Raw genomic sequence first — 12,537 nt, 5'->3', positions numbered from 1 at the left:
TTAATAAATACCAAGTGATACAGTTTATATTTGGTACTGCTTAACCAAAGTAGTATTGCCAATTTCTTAACCGAAGTAGTATTGCCAATTTCTGAAACACTAAGAGAGAATGGTGTTACCACAGATAAACTTTACAGTGTGCAAATATGTATTTATGCTTAGTTAGAAATGCAAATATGTATTGAACTAAACTCAACATCAGAGAAACTAGCATCTGAAGCCTATTTATGCTTAGTTAGAAATGCAAATATGTATTGACATATTGCTTTATGTGACTTTCTGGTAACTGAAGCATGACATAAAAAATATTAAGGATTGCATTACCTCCAGTTGGCTAGGTTTCATAGGAAATCTGATATTGAGTACTTTTAAACGAGGGCACATCCTGAGAACATGGAATACGCTGGCTCCAAATGAATGTACATATGCAGTTACATCCAGGGTCAATATTGTAACGTCGGGAAGACTTGTCATATCTTCCATCCAGTATTTCAAGTTACCTATGACCTGTAAGTTCAAAGGGAGTCACAAAAAGGGCTTGCATATAATATTTTTATCAGGACACATACAAACATCAATTTTTCTATAGTGTGAACAAACACAGGAAACAAGTAGTGCGTGTTTTTTCTCCACTCTTCAGAGGTTGATGTCCCCTTGAGCGTGCAATATGCTTCTGCAGTAGCGTTAGTGAGCATATTTAATATGAACTACTGGTAGAGAATGGTATTAACCAAGCAATGTTGAAGGAAAACTTTTGTATGGTTTTTTCTTGGCAGACATATGAAATGACAAGTCTGTACGGATGCTTGCCTTGTTATCTATCGGCATTCAACAATGAAGTCATAAGTCATAACACAAATCAGGATGAACTCACCGGCGGATAGTTAATATAGAGAGTGAGGACACTGAGACGCTCAAAGTGCTGCAGAATGCTCATGCAACAGCGATTTTGTAGACCAAAGGAAATTGGTCCGTAGACAAGGAAATTTCCAGTGACAAGACATCGAAGATGTGCCATCTCCCCAGGCTAGAGAGAGCTGGGAACAAAATCACACATCCACCAGAGCAACTCCAGGCAAGGGGCTGAGATGTTGGCAACTGGTTGACTTGGATTCAGCGCATCGGTAAAGCAACCGATGATGATTAACATTCGGAGTGACGGTGCCCCGACAATGAGCTGCTGCATGTCAGGCACTTGATGTCAGGTAGTTTCAATAGCCTCAGTTCTAGGAGGGACTCGGAATGAATTGTGAAGTTGCCCAGACCACGAGCATTATTGACACGGAGAATCTGCAAGGATGGGCACCGCGGGGAGGAGAGAGCATCGCCGAGACTGCACTGGCCGTACAGGTGGATGCCAACCAGCTCGAGAACTTTGAGCCGGGCGAACACGCCGGAAGGCGGCAGGACGAGGCGAAGGAACGAGAACTCGAGTGTGACCGTGGTGGCTCGCTGGAAGCAAGGAAGCAGAATGGCCCCTCTTTGCTCGGGCTCCAGCTCGATGTCAGCGACCCAATTACTATCACGGCCACGTCGAACGGCAATGCAGCCAGCCCAACAAGAGCGACCAACACATGGGCCTGGGCCGTCGAGAACCAGCAAGAGCTACCAGCTATATATCTACAGGGGACAGCAACGAGCTAGCCATCCGGGCTTGGATTAGGCGAAGGCAACGGTGGCTCTTCCCTTCCCCTACCTCCTGTTCTTCCTCCTCCCTCGTTCCTCCTCTCTTAAATCCTTGTATCTGAACTCAAATACCCTGTAATGGAGTAATTCGTGAGTGGGTATCTAACATCGTGGCATCAGAGCCTCCCTCCACCCTTCCCTTTCGTCCAAATTTTGCCCAATTTTTTTTCTCACACCATTCTCTCCACCACCATGCATCCTGAGTTGAAAGCTTACCTTGACGAGCTCGAGGCGAAGGCTCAGGCACGCCATGACGCCAGTGCTAGGCTGTTCGACGCGCTGTTCGCCAAGCTCATCACGGGAGCTTCGACCCCGCAGTCGGCGCGCTCCGCAGTTCTGGCCTCCGATGGCGGCCTTACCGACGACACCCTTGTCCCTGCGGTCGTCCACGCGGTCGTCCCCGACGTCTTCTCCGCCCCCTCTTCCACCAGCAACGCCCAGGAGGTCCTCGAACTCACCCCCGGCGCGTCCCCTGCTTCCATCGAGATGGTGCCAGTCACCTGTTCGACGGAATGTCCGACCGAGGTAGTCACCATCGCCATAGTTGACGAGGTCCACGCCGCCACCACAACTGTCCGCCTTGAGCCCGCGGTCGATCTCATCCACCAGGAGGTCGTGGCGATCATGACGGTTCATGCAACGCCTGCCATCGGCACCAGCACCAACAAGGTCCTTCCCCCTATGGCGACCACCACCGACGTTGACTCCAAGGCCGGTGGGCAAGAGCTCGATGCCCTCACTGTCAACACCACCCCAGTGACGAGTGAGGTGGACCACACCGTCGTCCACAACGTCTCCAGCGACCTTACTGCATCGACGCTGACAAGGTGTTCGGCGCAATGCACCTGTCGCCACACAAACCTACGGAGGTATGTGCTCCACCCAGCAGCGACACCTTCGTGGCTGGTGCTACGACTGCAACCATGGCCATCGTTTTGGAGACATTATGCAGATGGAAACGAGAAACGGCCCATGCCATGGCCGTCCTTAGCTTGCTCTCGTGAACTGAATCGGAAGCACGTTGGGCTGCTGTCACAAGTTACATCTGCGATGAATCATTTTTCTGGTACTCCAAATTCGCTGAGAAGACCTGGGAAGTATTTGCAAAGTATGCAGCTGAGACTACCATGGCCATCATTTTCAAGCAATTGCCCGGCAGTATCAGTGTGGTCAAAATTGCCTGAGTGCAAGCTTCCAGATGAATATTGTACTGCTATTGACAATTTTGCTTCACTGGTGACTACCACTATCCATGTTGTTTGTTGACTGGAACCTATTGAGCATCAGTTTTCAGTTGTTCTTGAGCAGGGGCGTTGGAAGTATTCTGAGCATCACATAAGGGAACATGCTGCTATAAGTGCTCTGACTTCTCCGACAGAATCCCTGAGATGTCGCCAAGGGGTGCACCTGAAACTACTGTTTTCATCATTCTCAAGCAATTGCCAAGCAGTACAGTTATGGTCAGAGCTACCGACAGTGGAATTTCAGTTTTGTACTCATGGTCCTACTGATCCAAAAATCACGAGAGAAACCTGGTGGTGCTTGCTGAAAACTACTTATAAGATCGGTCAATTGGGTCACCTATTCAGACCAAGACAGTGGCGGTCGCTCAAATATGATTCAGTTGCATGCTATCTCGAGGAGCCATCTTCACGTACACATCACCAACCTCATGAAGTTTTAGGTTCAGTGTTGAGCTAGTACCATTACCATTCAACGATGTGAGTTCTCCTCAAGTTCCTTATCGTCAGTCGAATTCCATGGACGAGTCTTTCTGTTGTTTGCCGGGTGCAAAGCTGCAGTTTGGGCACAATAAACTACAGATTATGAGCATGTCAGTACAATGGCACTTTCTGAGCCAAGAGAAATTAAAGGGGGGTGGTCGTTTTGATAGTGAATTCAGACCTGAACAAGTAGTTGATGTTTCAAAAACAAGAATTCAGTCCGCCGAGCTAATCAGCCTGGAGTGTTGCTCCTTCAAGTGTGGACCAAATTGCATACCATTTGTACTCTGGTGGAAATACAAGTGTCTTCTTCTTTTGGTGGGAGTTCAACACATGATTCTAGTTCATTTGTACTTTTTGCACAAGATGACCAGTACTGAAGCTTTGGAAAAAGGTGATTGTCAGCATCTTATATCAACCAATTGTGTTCCAGCATATCTGAAATCAGATGAAGTATGTGTTGCTGCTATTTGCAAGTTTGATCAGGGAAATTCTCAGGAGTGGGTATTGATACTTTGTTTCAATCAGCGACCACTTCTTGTTTGTACAACTCAGGTGCATTGGAATCTTTCTGAGACGGGTGCTTGCTGGATCCCCATGGTGCCAAGCTATATTCCTGTCCCGAGTCATCCAATAAAACAATTTATTGATGATCTGGCCTTGAGTATTGCAGAACAGCGGCTAGTCATCTGTTGGGTGCAGTCCTCTTATGAATTTCTCGCTCATGACGCCCAACCGATGTTTTGTTTCAGTCAAAAAAATGCCCAGCTGAAGCTACCAGGATCATATTTTTTATGCACTTGTCAGGCAGTACAGTTGCTCTACCATTGGGTTCATGAGCACGTCACTGAGTTGGCTAGTAGTTGTTACTTTGCAAAATTTTGGCGCACTAGAGATTCCCATGATTTAGTACATCACTGGGTAGTTCCTATATGTGCCAGTATACAAGCAGGTGGTAATCTGTTCAAGTATAAGTGGAGCGGACAATATGAATGGAGACTGTTGAAGCCTAATTTCCTGCAAGCTAGTTCTGGTCCCTGTTCTGATGCATATTTCTATGGGAACCAATGCACGGTGGTCGTTGAAGTGTTGGTGTCTCTTGTTGGGCAGCTAAGTGACATGTTTCATAAGTGGAGAAGCCAGTATCATATAGGGGCGAGCAACAAAATCACTTACAACTATGGTATATGCATTGGCATCTCAGTGGCAGGGAGTGGCCTCCTTCTGATTGAGTTGGACCTACTTATTCCAAAACCAGGAGAGCATTTGGTCTTGTTGCAACCCAAGCCTCCGTGGTCACCTCTTGTTCCACCAAAAATTTCTACACAATTCAGCAGCAATATGCGAAGAACTAATTCAGAGTTTCTACACCTCACTGGAGTTCTTTGGGAAATCACACCATTGTGAATCTGTGCTGATCATGTTAATATCTTGTCAAGCCATTGGTGGTGCTTCTCTTGGGGCACTTACCCAGATGCAGATGTCCTTGCTGCATGTCTGGGACGCTCAACCCCGAAGGAGTTTCAGAGCACTACACACAACAATGAACAACATGCGGTACAGTCACTTCAACCGACAACTTCGTCTTATGCTCAATGGGATCCAGGAGGACTGGATTTTGCAGAACCAGTGAAGAACAGGCACCGGCTTGGCGAGAGCGTGCTTACGAGGGTGAGGCAAGAGAAGAACAAGCTTCAAGATGCCAATACCCAGCTGGGCGAGGAACTAAAGGATGTTCGTGCTCAGCTGTCGGATTCCGTAAAGGAGAATCGGCGACTTGGACGCGACATTTTTAGTAAGTGCTTGAACGAATCTTCGAAAAAGAGTTTGGCGAGGAAGTCGGTTGACAGAGTTATGTCTGTAGATATGCTGACAGGTCGGCCTACGGAGGAAATGCCCGGTTCTACGGGTGACCTTCTTCTCGAGCTATCGCAACTGCACGAACGAGTTCGGCAGGCAATGCAAGGCGTTGTCCAGGCTTTGTGGCCATCCCTCTCCATGCCCGAAGGCCTTGGAGAGCCTGCAGAGAAGCTGAAGGGAGCGCGGCAGCGCTTCCGATTATGGAAGATATCGGCCTGCCGTCAAGGCGCCAGGGAGGCCTGGGCCATGGTGAAGACGCGGTACACGAAGGCTGACCCAAACCACATGGCCGAGGTCGGACCTGTGGGGCCCGACGGGAAGGAGATCCCTGTCAGTTCAGTGTACGGCCAGGTAGAGCTAGCCGCCAAGTATTCCCAACAGGACTGTAAATTAGACAGCCTGTTGGATGGTATTGAAGAAGAATATACCCAAGTCAAATTGACTATGTAATTTAAAATGACATGTAAAATGCCTTCTAGACAGATTGTAGACCGTTTGTCATTGCGGACCTTTTCGCTTCAACCTCTGGACCCGATAGTCCGGAGTGTGTCCGAATACCCTCTCGGTTATGCAAGAACCGGGGCATGCGTGGAGACCAGGCGTAGGGGTCATTAGTGCTTTAGCAGACAAGTGCCCGACTAGTTATGTTATATTACATGGTTAGTAAGAAACATCTTCCAGGGAGAATAGTTCCGTTAGGGGTTCCTTTCCCTGGGAGGCATGCCCTAAAGTGCATGTCCGGACTGCGAAAAAAGCAGAAAAGCATCTGGGGCAGATAAATAAACAAGTGAAAAAAAATCATCTTTTAGTTCACCGACCGAATATTCCCTTAAGAACGCTAGCTTTTGGCTTCACCCAGTCTAAGGTACACATCCGGCTGACCCGGCAGTAACAATCGCAGAGGTGCTCCCTTTACCACCTAGCCGAACAATCGGGAACGTAGGGGTAAGCACAGGAGCCAGGCAACCCAGCTTGGCCAAAACTTAAGTCATATCGATGCATATAATGGTGAATAAAAGGTACATGCGGAAGTGTGACACATGTGTTGGGCATGAGGCCCGTGTATACAAGCTTCTGATAAAGAAGCCCCCAGGTAAAATGAGCACGGGTAGCGCGTCAATTATGTGCGAACAATGCGCAAGCGAGCCCTTAAAGGCTTGTAAGAAAAAGGGAGGGAGAAGGAGAGAAATATAAGGAAGCTAATGTGTAAAAAATAGACAGAGGAAGGAGACGAACACAGAGTCCGGCGCTAGGCGTAGAATCTTCGTAGGCGTGCTGCGTTCCATGGGTTCGGCTCGAGTCAGTTATCTGATGCATTTCGCAGATGGTACGCTCCACCAGTCAGGACTTGGTCGATTACGAAGGGACCTTCCCATTTGGGCTTGAGTTTGTCCTTTTTCTTGTCCGGCAGGCGTAGAACTAATTCGCCAACATTGTAAGTTTTGGCCCGTACTTCTCTGCTTTGATATCTTCGAGCCTGCTGTTGATAGAATGCGGAACGGGCTTTTTCCACGTCGCGCTCCTCTTCCAATGCGTCCAAACTGTCTTGCCGATCGAGCTCGGCTTCTCTTTCTTCGTACATGCGCACGCGAGGTGAGTCATGAATTATGTCGTAGGGCAGGACTGCCTCTGCGCTGTATACCATAAAGAATGGTGTGAATCTGGTAGTGCGATTCGGCGTGGTCCACAGTCCCCAGAGTACGGAGTCGAGCCCCTCTACCCAGTGCGTGTTAGATTCCTTGAGGGATCGCACTAATCTGGGTTTGATGCCGCTCATGATTAGAACATTGGCTCGTTCGACTTGACCATTAGTTTGTGGGTGATAGACTGAAGCGTAGTCGAGCTTGATGCCCATGTTTTTGCACCAGAGTTTAACCTTGTCGGCCGTAAAGTTTGTGCCTTTGTTAGTGATGATGCTGTGAGGGACGCCGTAACGGTGTACAACCCCTGATATGAAGTCTATCACCGGTCCGGATTCGGCCGTCTTAACAAGCTTGGCGTCTATCCATTTGGTGAATTTGTCCACCATGACCAGTAGATATTTTTGCATGTGGGTTCCTCCTTTAAGGGGTCCGACCATGTCAAGCCCCCAGACCGCAAAAGGCCAGGTAATGGGTATAGTTTGGAGGGCGGTAGGTGGCATGTGGCTTTGATTAGCAAATAATTGGCAACCAACGCATCACTGGACTAAGTCCTGAGCATCTGCCCAGGCCGTCGGCCAATAAAATCCATTACGGAAGGCCTTGCTTACAAGGGTCCGGGCTGCGGCGTGGTGCCCGCCGAGTCCAGCATGAATTTCAGCCAGAAGGTTCCGCCCTTCATCTTTGGAGATACACCTTTGAAGGACTCCGGTGGTGCTTTTCTTGTAAAGCTCCCCTTCGTGGACTTTATAGGCTTTAGATCGCCGTACTATACAGCGTGCCTCATTTTGGTCCTTGGGAAGTTCCTGCCTAGTTAAGTAGGCTAAGAATGGTTCTGTCCATGGGGCAATTACTGCCATTATTACGTGGGCTGAGGGTGTTAGCTCGTTGGCGGAGTCTTCCGTTGCGTCGGAATGTTCGATGTCAGGTGGTGCGGCTAGGTCCGGATTGTAATTTCCAGATTCCCCTTCCCACTGTACGAATGGCTTGAATAGCCTTTCCAGGAAAATGTTGGGGGGGACTGCATCGCGCTTTGCGCCGATGCGTGCCAGGATGTCTGCTGCCTGATTGTTTTCCCGGGCAATATGGTGAAATTCGAGCCCTTCGAACCGAGCTGACATATTTAGGACGACGTTACGATAAGCTGCCATTTACGGATCTTTGGCATCAAAGTCTCCGTTTATTTGAGATATCGCGAGGTTCGAATCCCCATGCACCTCTAGGCGTTTAATGCCCATGGAGACTGCCATCCGGAGTCCATGTAGAAGGGCCTCGTAGTCGGCTGCATTGTTGCAGTCTGTATACATTATCTAGAGTACATATTGGACTGTATCTCCTGTTGGGGACGTCAGAACAACGCCAGCCCCCAGACCCGCCAGCATTTTGGAGCCGTCGAAGTGCATGATCCAGTTGGAACATGTGCCGTACTATTTAGGAAGTTCGGCTTCAGTCCATTCAGCGACAAAGTCGGCCAAGGCTTGCGACTTGATGGCTCGCTGTGGCTTATAGGTTATGTCGAACGGGAGGAGCTCAATGGCCCATTTGGCAATCCGGCCCGTTGCGTCGCAGTTGTTTATGATATCATTAAGAGGTACTTCGGAGGCTATTGTTATTGAACACTCTTGAAAGTAGTGTCATAGCTTCCGGGATGCCATGAACACTGCGTATGCTATCTTTTGGTAATACGGGTACCGGGACATGCATGGAGTGACAACAGTGGACAGTAGTAGACTGCTTTCTGGACAGGGAATTTGTGTCCCTCCGTTTCTCGTTCGATGACGAGGACTGCGCTTATAACTTGGTGAGTTGCCGCGATGTATAACAACATTGGTTTGCCGATGTTAGGCGCGGCCAGGACCGGGTTTGTTGCCAGTATGGCTTTTATTTCTTCGAGTCTGGCCATGGCGGCATCCGTCCACTCGAAGTGTTCGGTGCGCCGGAGGAGGCGGTAAAGGGGTAATGCCTTTCCACCCAAGCGGGAGATGAAGCGGCTTAGAGCCGCCACACATCCAGCCAATTTTTGTATTTGCTTGAGATCTTTTGGAATATCCAATTGTGACAGAGCTTGGATCTTGGCTGGGTTTGCTTCAATTCCTCTACCGGATACGATGAAGCCCAAGAGCTTTTCGGCTGGTACGCCGAAAACACATTTTTCCGGGTTAAGCCTAATGTCGTATATTCGGAGGTTATCGAACGTGAGCCTCAAGTCGTCTATTAGAGTTTCGACATGCTTGGTTTTGAAGACCACGTCATCCACGTATGCTTCAACCGTTTTGCCGATCTGGTTGGCCAGACATGTCTGAATCATGCGCTGATATGTTGCGCCGGCGTTTTTGAGCCCGAAGGGCATTGTGTTGAAGCAGAATGGGCCGTATGGGGTGATGAATGCCGTTGCGGCTTGGTCTGACTCTGCCATCTTAATTTGGTGGTAGCCAGAGTATGCGTCGAGGAAACACAATGAATCGTGTCCTGCGGTGGTGTCGATGATTTGATCAATGCGGGGGAGGGGGAAGGGATCCTTTGGGCAGGCTTTGTTGAGGTATTTGAAATCGACGCATAAGCGCCAGGATTTGTCCTTATTTGGTACCATCACCAGGTTTGCTAGCCAGTCCGGATGTTTTATATCTCTGATGAATCCGGCTTCCAATAGTTTGGCTAGCTCCTCTCCTATGGCTTGTCTCTTAGGTTCGGAGAAACGCCGAAGAGCCTGCTTAACAGGCTTGAATCCTTTTAGGATGTTCAGGCTGTGCTCGGCCAGCCTGCGTGGGATTCCTAGCATGTCTGAGCGGTGCCAGGCAAAAATGTCCCAATTTTCGCGTAGGAATTCTCTTAGTGCGGCGTCTACATCAGGGTTTAGTTGTGCCCCGATGGAGGCCGTTTTTGTAGTGTCCGTTGGATGGACTTGGAACTTGACTATTTCGTCTGCCGGCTTGAAGGAGGTGGACTTGGAGCTTTTGTCGAGTATCACGTCGTCCCTGTCCACCATGGAGCCCAACGTAGTTAGTTCCTCGGCCGCTAGGGTTTCGGATAATGCCTCGAGGGCCAGTGCGACTGTCTTGTTTTCGGCGCGGAGCACTATGTTCGGATCGCGAGCAAGAGTGATGATTCCGTTGGGTCCGGGCATTTTGAGCTTCATGTACCCGTAATGGGGTATAGCTTGAAAAATTGTGAATGCCTCTCGCCCTAACAGAGCGTGGTATCCGCTGCTGAACGGGGCCACTTGAAATGTGACCTCCTCGGATCTGTAATTATCCGGCGTGCCGAACACCACATCCAGTGTGATTTTTCCTATACAGCACGCTTCCCGACTGGGGATTATTCCTCTAAAGGTTGTGTTGCTTCACTCAATGCGGCTCCAGTCTATTTCCATTTTTCGTAGGGTTTCCTCATAAATGAGGTTCAATCCGCTGCCACCATCCATGAGTACCTTGGTAAGCCGAAAGCCGTCCACTATCGAACTGAGGACCAGTGCGGCTGGTGCTCGGGCTGTCCAGAATTTAGGTTCGTCACTGGCATTAAAGGTAATAGTCGTGTCACTCCATGGGTTTATTGTCGCTACCTGGTAGACTTCGGTAAGGCTGCGGAGCGTTCGTTTCCTCGCATTGTTTGATGCGAAAGTCTCGAAGACTGTTGATACCATACTGGCATTCCTGGGGTGGTGCTCTGCGGATTCTGGAGTTAGAAGCTCCTCGCCACTTCTAGCCACCTGCCGGAGTATCCAACATGCTCTAAGGCTATGACTTGGTGTGGCGCCCTCTGTACTATGAATTTTACAGGGTCCATTGAGCCATCCCTCCAGTACGGTTCCATACCCTATAGAGGGTTTTTGTTTTTTGTTGTTTGGCCCAGGTGCCTGGCGATAATGCGCCCTTTTGTTTCGGACTGGGATTGTATTTAGGGTCGGGTTGTCCCAGAATTTTGTTTCATTTTCCGGACGCTTTCTGCCGCGCAGTACTTTCGTACTATGGATGCCAAGTTGGCGAAGCGTGTAATTTCACGGCGACTTATGGTGTTGAGGATTCCGATGTCCGTGTAGTTGTTGCAGAAGCATGAAATTGCATCCCCCTCGCGGCAGTCCTTTATCCTGTTCATAACCAGGAGGAATCTGGCCCAGTAATGGTGTACTGTTTCTCTAGGCTCTTGCCGAATTTGGGATAGATCCCTTATATTTGGGTGGGCGGGTGGAGTTAAATCCGGGACCTCGCCCAATCTTAGATTCAGGGGCCAAGAAATTTCCGAACTCGGAAGCTTGGGTTCTTGGACATTATCCAATGAATCAGGCCCGCTGCCTGACTTTAGGTTCAGGGCTTGAGTGACGTCCTCCCCGCCACGGGTGTCCGGCTTGGAGGGATCAGGAATCCGGACACATCGGGTCCTTAAGATGGGTGAAGATTCGCCGCATTGTTCCTCCACCACTTCGACATGGTGGGTGACCCGGGGAGAGTCAATCTCTCTCGGATCGGGTTTAAGCCCAATCTGACCGTAGTCTGTAGCGGCTCCTAGGGCAGCGATGCGATCCAAGAGCTCGTTTAAGGAAGAGAGCTCCATCGGATCTAACAGCTCGGCAAGTTCCGAGTTGAGGTGGAGATTGCTTTCGATGACCCGAGAAGTCATCGTCGGCGCAACGACCGAACAGGCAGTCATTAGAAAACCGCCTAGCCAGAGAGTTTGGCCGACAGCCAAAGCTCCTTTAGCAACAACGCTGTCTTTAAAGACGGGGTGCGGCATCCTTCCTGAAGGTGACGACACAGAGGAACTCTCAATGAAAGCACCAATGTCGGTGTCAAAACCGGCGAATCTCGGGTAGGGGGTCCCGAATTGTGCGTCTAGGCGGATGGTAACAGGAGACAAGGGACACGATGTTTTTACCCAGGTCCGGGCCCTCTCGATGGAGGTAAAACCCTACTCCTGCTTGATTAATATTGATGATATGGGTAGTATAAGAGTTGATCTACCACGAGATCAGAGAGGCTAAACCCTAGAAGCTAGCCTATGGTATGATTGTTGTTTGTCCTACGGACTAAAACTCTCCGATTTATATAGACACCAGATAGGGCTAGGTTACACAGAGTCGGTTACAATGGGAGGAGATATACATATCGTATCGCCAAGCTTGCCTTCCACGCCAAGGAAAGTCCCATCCGGACACGGGACGAAGTCTTCAATCTTGTATCTTCATAGTCCGGGAGTCCGGCCAAAGGTCATAGTTCGGCCATCCGGACACCCCCTAATCCAGGAATCCCTCAAAGGGCAAAAATAAATTTTATTCATTGAGTTGCCTTCCAAAAAGTGTTATGGTTTTATACCCCTAGCTAGGCATAATGCATAGATTCAAGTATTCTCATCTTTGATTTCTAGCTCCCAATCACACAACCAAAATTCTTCAAGGATTTAGCATGCATATTTTCAATAATAATACTCCTAGGAATAAGATTGAAGAATTCATTCTTGCAAGTAGGGTTTTTTATCACTTCAATAAAGTTGGGGTGAATACTAATTAGTTTAAGATCTACGTTGTTGCTACTAGAAGCGGCACCCTTGATTTTAGAAACTTATGTAGCCTTGCAATTTTTAGGAGTTCTTTCGATAGCTTTAACAGAAGAAAAAGCCGAGCTCAAGTTACTAAA

This window comes from Triticum dicoccoides, chromosome 6B, assembly GCF_002162155.2.
Source record: "Triticum dicoccoides isolate Atlit2015 ecotype Zavitan chromosome 6B, WEW_v2.0, whole genome shotgun sequence".
In the NCBI taxonomy this organism is placed as follows: Eukaryota; Viridiplantae; Streptophyta; class Magnoliopsida; order Poales; family Poaceae; genus Triticum; species Triticum dicoccoides.
This window is presented reverse-complemented; position numbering follows the sequence as displayed.